The sequence below is a fragment of the Bufo bufo genome, chromosome 1, assembly GCF_905171765.1.
Source record: "Bufo bufo chromosome 1, aBufBuf1.1, whole genome shotgun sequence".
NCBI classification, from domain to species: domain Eukaryota; kingdom Metazoa; phylum Chordata; class Amphibia; order Anura; family Bufonidae; genus Bufo; species Bufo bufo.
In genome coordinates this window covers 19,017,934-19,024,907 of record NC_053389.1, presented here as the reverse complement: position 1 = coordinate 19,024,907, position 6,974 = coordinate 19,017,934, and positions in this window count along the sequence as shown.

The window sequence follows — 6,974 nt, the reverse complement described above, 5'->3', positions numbered from 1 at the left end:
TGTTCCTTCCACTATGCAACTCTCAGTCTGTGAGCTACTACAAGATCAGCACACTCCTCTCCTGAAATACTCTGTGCTGCGGTAGACCCTGCTCCTTCTACTATGTACCTCTCAGGCCCCTTTCACACGGGCGTCACGGATTAGGTCCGGATGCGTTCAGTGAAACTCGCACCATTCTGCAAGCAAGTTCAGTCAGTTTTGTCTGCGATTGTGTTCAGTTGTTCCGTTTTTTATGTGCGGGTGCAATGCGTTTTGATGCGTTTTTTACACGCGTGTGATAAATAACTTCAGGTTTACAAACAACATCTCCTAGCAACCATCAGTCAAAAAACGCACTTACTTGCGGATGCAATGCGATTTTCACGCAGCCCCATTCATTTCTATGGGGCCTGCTTTGCGTGAAAAACACGCAACGCACAAATGATGCGTGAAAAACAACGCTCATGTGCACAGACCCATAGAAATGAATGGGTGCGGATTCAGTGGGGGTTCTATGCGTTCACGTCACGCATTGCACCCGTGCGGAAAACTCGCTCGTGTGAAAGGGGCTTCAGTCTTCCAGAAGATAGGTACTCCCATCTTCTGAGATACTCTGTGCTGCTGGTGGACACTACCCCATCCACTGTGTATTTCTTAGTCTGTGACTTCTCAGAAGATAAGTACATTCCCCTTCTGAAATACTCTGTGCTGCTGATGGACCCTGCACCTTCAGTACGTAATTTTCAGTCTGTGGCACATAAGCACCTCCCCCTTCCTTCTGAAATCCTCTGTGCTGCTGTTGACCCCACTCCATTCACTATGCAATTCTCAGTCCTTGATCTCTTAGAAGATATGTGCTGTCATCTGCTGAAATACTTTGTGCTGCTGGCGAACCCTACGCCTTCCAGGTCTGTGACCTTTCAGAAGATAAGCACATTCCCCTCCTGAAATCCTCTGTACTGCTGGGGTCCCTGTTTAAGCTATCATGGTGTCCTCAGTCTGTACCCTCCCACAGCTGTGCTGTAAAATAGGTGGAGTTCTTCCCGCTGTCAGGACATGCTAGGAGTTGTAGTTCTGCCTCAGCTAAGAGGTCCTGGTCACACTCATCACTGTGGTCCCTGTCCCTTTAAGTGAATCCCATGGTTGGCATCGGTGAGGAGGTCTGGAGATGCCACCCTGACTGCCCAGGGACTCTGCTTTTTACATATAGATGGTGGATTAATTGCTGGGCCAGGCGCCATCCGACCTCATTCATCTCACGCCTCTCTCCAGCTGGCGCTATGCCTCTGACAATGGCTACAGCGCCCTCTAATGGTGGCACAGCCTCAGATCTCCATTCAGGCTCTCCACTCTACCTCCTGCTTTAGGGTCCTCATTTTCCATCGGGGGGGGGGGGGGGGGGGGGGGGGGGGAGGGGGGCAGCATGATCCTTGGGCAGGGTAGCCACCTTTCCCAACAAAAAATACCGGCCAAGTTAAGCCACACCCTAAAGGGGGGTGGTCATGGGCGTGGCTTAACACTGGGTGTTTATTCTCTTTCATACTGTGGCTCCCAATAATATTAATGCCCCCCAGTAATAACCCCATTAATGCCACCCAGAATTAATAATGCTCCCAGTAATAGTAATTTCCCCATTAGTGCCCTCAGTAATAGTAATGCCCCCATTAGCGCCCCCCAGAATTAATACTGTCCCCATTAGTGCCCCCAGTAATAGTAATGCCCCCATTAGTGCCCCCAGTAATAGTAATGCCCCCATTAATGCCCCCAGTAATAGTAATGCCCTCATTAGTGCCCCCAGAAATAGAAATGCCCCCATTAGTGCCCCCAGTAATAGTAATGCCCCCAGTAATAGTAATGCCCCCAGTAATAGTAATGCCCCCATTAGTGCACTCCAGAATTAATGCCACCCATTAGTCCCCCCAGGAAAAATAATGCCCCTATTAGTGCACCCCAGGAAGAATAGTGCCCCCCAAAATTAGTGCCCTCCAGGAAGAATAATTCCTCCAGGAAGAATAATGCCCCATTAGTGCCCCCCAGGAAGAATAAGAACAATGCCCCCCATTAGTGCCCCCTTCACTGCTGACTCAGGACAGGTCCTGCGTTCCGGCATGATGACATCTGGCAGGTCCTGTCCTGAGCTTCCAGTCAGCAGGGAGCGTTCACAGCGACGTGAGAAAATGGAGAAGGTGAGTGCTTCTTTATTTAATTTATTTATTTTTATTAACACAAGGGGGGGGGGGGGTAATGAGCGCTACGCAATGCAACCCTTTACTTGGGTAACACTGGAGAACCTACGTGAAAGTGCGTGGCAGCGTCCGTGGGGGCCTGAAATCAGGTTATGGTCTAGAGCCCTCCATGTGGCAAGTAGCCCGGTGAGCTGATAAGACTAGAGAAGTCGGAGCCACAGACTGTGGGGGGCCACTGGAGACCCCAGGACAGGTAATCAGTGTCTGAACAGTGGGGGTCCGACAAATTACAAAATCTAGTGTCCTCCAGTGACTGGAGAGATGGTCGCTGCTACTCTACTCATTCCTGATGGGCCAGAGACCCTCATTGATGACCGCCATTGTTTCGGGATGCTGCTGGTTCAGACTAGCCATCGTGTCCGAGACTGTCACCCTCTTGGGTGTTAGCCATTTTGTTGCCCTTTTGGGTGTTAGTTCTCCCCCCCCCCCCCCCATCATTACAAAACTATCACGTCAACATGGGTCGTCCCCACAATATTCAGCTGACGGCCCAGTAGATGGAGCTCATTGACATCTGGGGTGAAGCAATTTCCTGGTTGACCACCAGGGGGCAGTAGATCATCCAATTCTTCAGTTGTCACTTTCCTTCCCCCACTACCCTTCACAGCTCAGCCGAGTTATATTCCCAATAGGGGGCGACACAGAGCCCAAACGAAAGCTCTGCACCCCACCCTGAGGCACGATAGGAGTCATATGAGTCTTCACCTCACGTCCTTAAACCGGATTTTCAAGTTTCTCTTTTTATTTTTCGTCACGCCAAATATATTTACCCACGTCTGATCAAATACTGGTGCCCCGGTCATGAACGGAGAAGAGAATGTGGGCTGCGGTGTGGACGGATGTAGAACTGTCCTATCCTGGAATATACGGACGCGGCGGGTCCTCCGGAGAGGGAGACGCTCTTTGTAGCCGATTTCTGCTCTGGATGATTTCACTCATGTGATCAGGTTGCCGGACGTTTATTGCGTAGCATGGACTTTCAGGCGTTGTCCTCACCAAGTGCCCGAAACAGCGCCACCTACAAAACGCCAGGAGACAGCGCCACCTACAAAACGCCAGGAGACAGCGCCACCTACAAAACGCCAGGAGACAGCGCCACCTACAAAACGCCAGGAGACAGCGCCACCTACAAAACGCCAGGAAACAGCGCCACTTACAAAACGCCAGGAAACAGCGCCACCTACAAAACGCCAGGAAACAGCGCCACCTACAAAACGCCAGGAGACAGCGCCACCTACAAAACGCCAGGAAACAGCGCCACCTACAAAACGCCAGGAAACAGCGCCACCTACAAAACGCCAGGAAACAGCGCCACCTACAAAACGCCAGGAAACAGCGCCACCTACAAAACGCCAGGAAACAGCGCCACTTACAAAACGCCAGGAAACAGCGCCACCTACAAAACGGCAAGAAACAGCGCCGCCTACAAAACGCCAGGAAACAGCGCCACCTACAAAATGCCACGAAACAGCGCCACCTACAAAACCCCAGGAAACAGCGCCAGCTACAAAACGCCAGGAAACAGCGCCACCTACAAAACGCAAGGAAACAGCGCCACCTACAAAACGCCAGGAAACAGCGCCACCTACAAAACGCAAGGAAACAGCGCCACCTACAAAACGCCAGGAAACAGCGCCACCTACAAAACGCCAGGAAACAGCGCCACCTACAAAACGCCACGAAACAGCGCCACCTACAAAACCCCAGGAAACAGCGCCAGCTACAAAACGCCAGGAAACAGCGCCACCTACAAAACGCCAGGAAACAGCGCCACCTACAAAACGCCAGGAAACAGCGCCACCTACAAAACGGCAGGAAACAGCGCCACCTACAAAACGCCAGGAAACAGCGCCACCTACAAAAGTCTGGTATCGCAGCCTGCTTCATTCAACTTAAAAACTGCAATACCAGACACAGCCTATGGGCCAGAGAGGCGCTGTTTCTGGAGAGACCCTTTTTTCTACCATACAAGTAGCTGCTATAGGGCCCTTATAGGGAGGAGCACCACACTGGTTGGCCCCACCCCCTTGTTTAGCAGCCTCCCCTGAGGAACTGCCACTGTTGGAGGGGTAAAAACTCCTCTGCCCCATAAGAAGACAGCAGTACTATGGGGCCCAGGAGATCCTTTGCAGGGTTGGCTGGGGGAACGGTCGCTATGTGGCCCCTGATACCAGGCCGGGTTGTACTTTATATTATATGATTGCTATCAGGTTGGAGGGAGCAGTCACTATGTGGCCCCTGATACCAGGCGGCCTGTGCTCAGGTTGTTGTCAGACACATGATGGCCGCTCAGGTCCCTTATAAATTTTGGATGGAGCCGCAGCGTCTTTATAACCCCAGGGCTACAGCCCGATGCAGCACTCTTAAAGCTTTGGCTCAGTTGCCAGGCAACAGCCCAGACCATCCGGAAGGTGGGGGGATGTTGATTTGTTTCTTCCGCCTCATCTTCTTCTAATGACACCGCACTCTCTACTGAGCATTAATAAATGATTCAGAGGCGAAACGCCATCAAAAAATGTCAACAAGTGCACGGCTGGCGGGTCACGGGGAGAGGTTACCGTCATCCTGCGGGAAGCGGGGCAAGAGATTGCGTCACATACAACGTAATGCACAACACACACAATACACATAACACACACAATACACATATAACACACATAATACACACGTAACACATAATACATAACATATAATACACATACAGGGGCGGATTGGCCATAGACCCTACAGGGAAATTTCCCAGAGGGCCGATGCCCAGGGGGCCCCCAAGCTCTCCTCATGGCTGCAGGTACATAATGATCTGATGATACAGTTGTGTACTGTGGAGAGGGCGGTACATTGCTCTGCACCAGGGGTGCTCCTAGCCTTTCTGCTGCTTTCTGAGGCAAAAACTCAAACAGCACCCCCTATGCCAATTTCTTAACCTATCCCCTTTGCCACAATGAAAGTGCTCATTGCCCATGGCCCTTCCGCTGCCCCCCTCTTGCCCCTACCTGGTGCTGCCTGAGGCGATGGCCTCACCTGGCCTCATTGGTGGTGCGCCTCTGCTCTGCACTAAAGTATTGCAGGCCCTGTCTACTTCTGTTCTCCCTGCCTATATACACTCACCTAAAGAATTATTAGTGCCACCATACTAATGCGGTGTTGGACTCCCTTTTGCCTTCAGAACTGCCTTAATTCTACGTGGCATTGATTCAACAAGGTGCTGATAGCATTCTTTTGAGATGTTGGCCCATATTGATAGGATAGCATCTTGCAGTTGATGGAGATTTGAGGGATGCACATCCAGGGCACGGAGCTCCCGTTCCACCACATCCCAAAGATGCTCTATTGGGTTGAGATCTGGTGACTGTGGGGCCATTTTAGTACAGTGAACTCATTGTCATGTTCAAGAAACCAATTTGAAATGATTCGAGCTTTGTGACATGGTGCATTATCCTGCTGGAAGTAGCCATCAGAGGATGGGTACATGTTCTCATTCTGTTTACGCCAAATTCGGACTCTACCATTTGAAAGTCTCAACAGAAATCGAGACTCATCAGACCAGGCAACATTTTTCCAGTCTTCAACAGTCCAATTTTGGTGAGCTCGTGCAAATTGTAGCCTCTTTTTCCTATTTGTAGTGGAGATGAGTGGTACCCGGTGGGGTCTTCTGCCGTTGTAGCCCATCCGCCTCAAGGTTGTGCGTGTTGTGGCTTCACAAATGCTTTGCTGCATACCTCGGTTGTAACGAGTGGTTATTTCAGTCAACGTTGCTCTTCTATCAGCTTGAATCAGTCGGCCCATTCTCCTCTGACCTCTAGCATCCACAAGGCATTTTTGCCCACAGGACGGCCACATACTGGATGTTTTTCCCTTTTCACACCATTCTTTGTAAACCCTAGAAATGGTTGTGCGTGAAAATCCCAGTAACTGAGCAGATTGTGAAATACTCAGACCGGCCCGTCTGGCACCAACAACCATGCCACGCTCAAAATTGCTTAAATCACCTTTCTTTCCCATTCTGACATTCAGTTTGGAGTTCAGGAGATTGTCTTGACCAGGAGCACCCCCCTAAATGCATTGAAGCAACTGCCATGTGATTGGTTGACTAGATAATTGCATTCATGAGAAATAGAACAGGTGTTCCTAATAATTCTTTAGGTGAGTGTATGTTGCCCTGTTTTCTATCAATTTAGTCCTGCCTACAAATAGGGCCACTTTAGGTTCCCAATCTGCCCTTGCACACTCAATACAGAACACACAGGACACACAGGACACACAGGACACACACTGCAACTGTCCTGCACCAAAACTTAAACATGCAAATGCACAAAAATGTTTAGAGCAGGGATGCTCAACCTGCAGCCCTCCAGCTGTTGTAAAACTACAACTCCCACCATTCCCTTCTGTAGGCTGAAAGCTGTAGGCTGTCCGGGAATGATGGGAGTTGTAGTTTTGCAACAGCTGGAGGGCTGCAGGTTGAGGATATACTGGTTTAGAGTATATACTGCTATACTTCCACTAGATGGCAGTGTCATTCCTAAATGTTTTGAGTACTGCATTTCAAACGAAAGATCAGTTCTGGCCTCTAGGTGGCAGTGTTATATTCGGAGGCTATGAGAACCATATTTCAGTATTGTAATGATTTTTGGCCTCTAGGTGGCAGTGTCATCCTTGGAACCTATGAGTACTGCATGTCAGTATAGTAATACAGTAAGTTGTGGTATACCTAGAATCGTTGCGTTTTGCGTTTAAGAGACGGCCAAG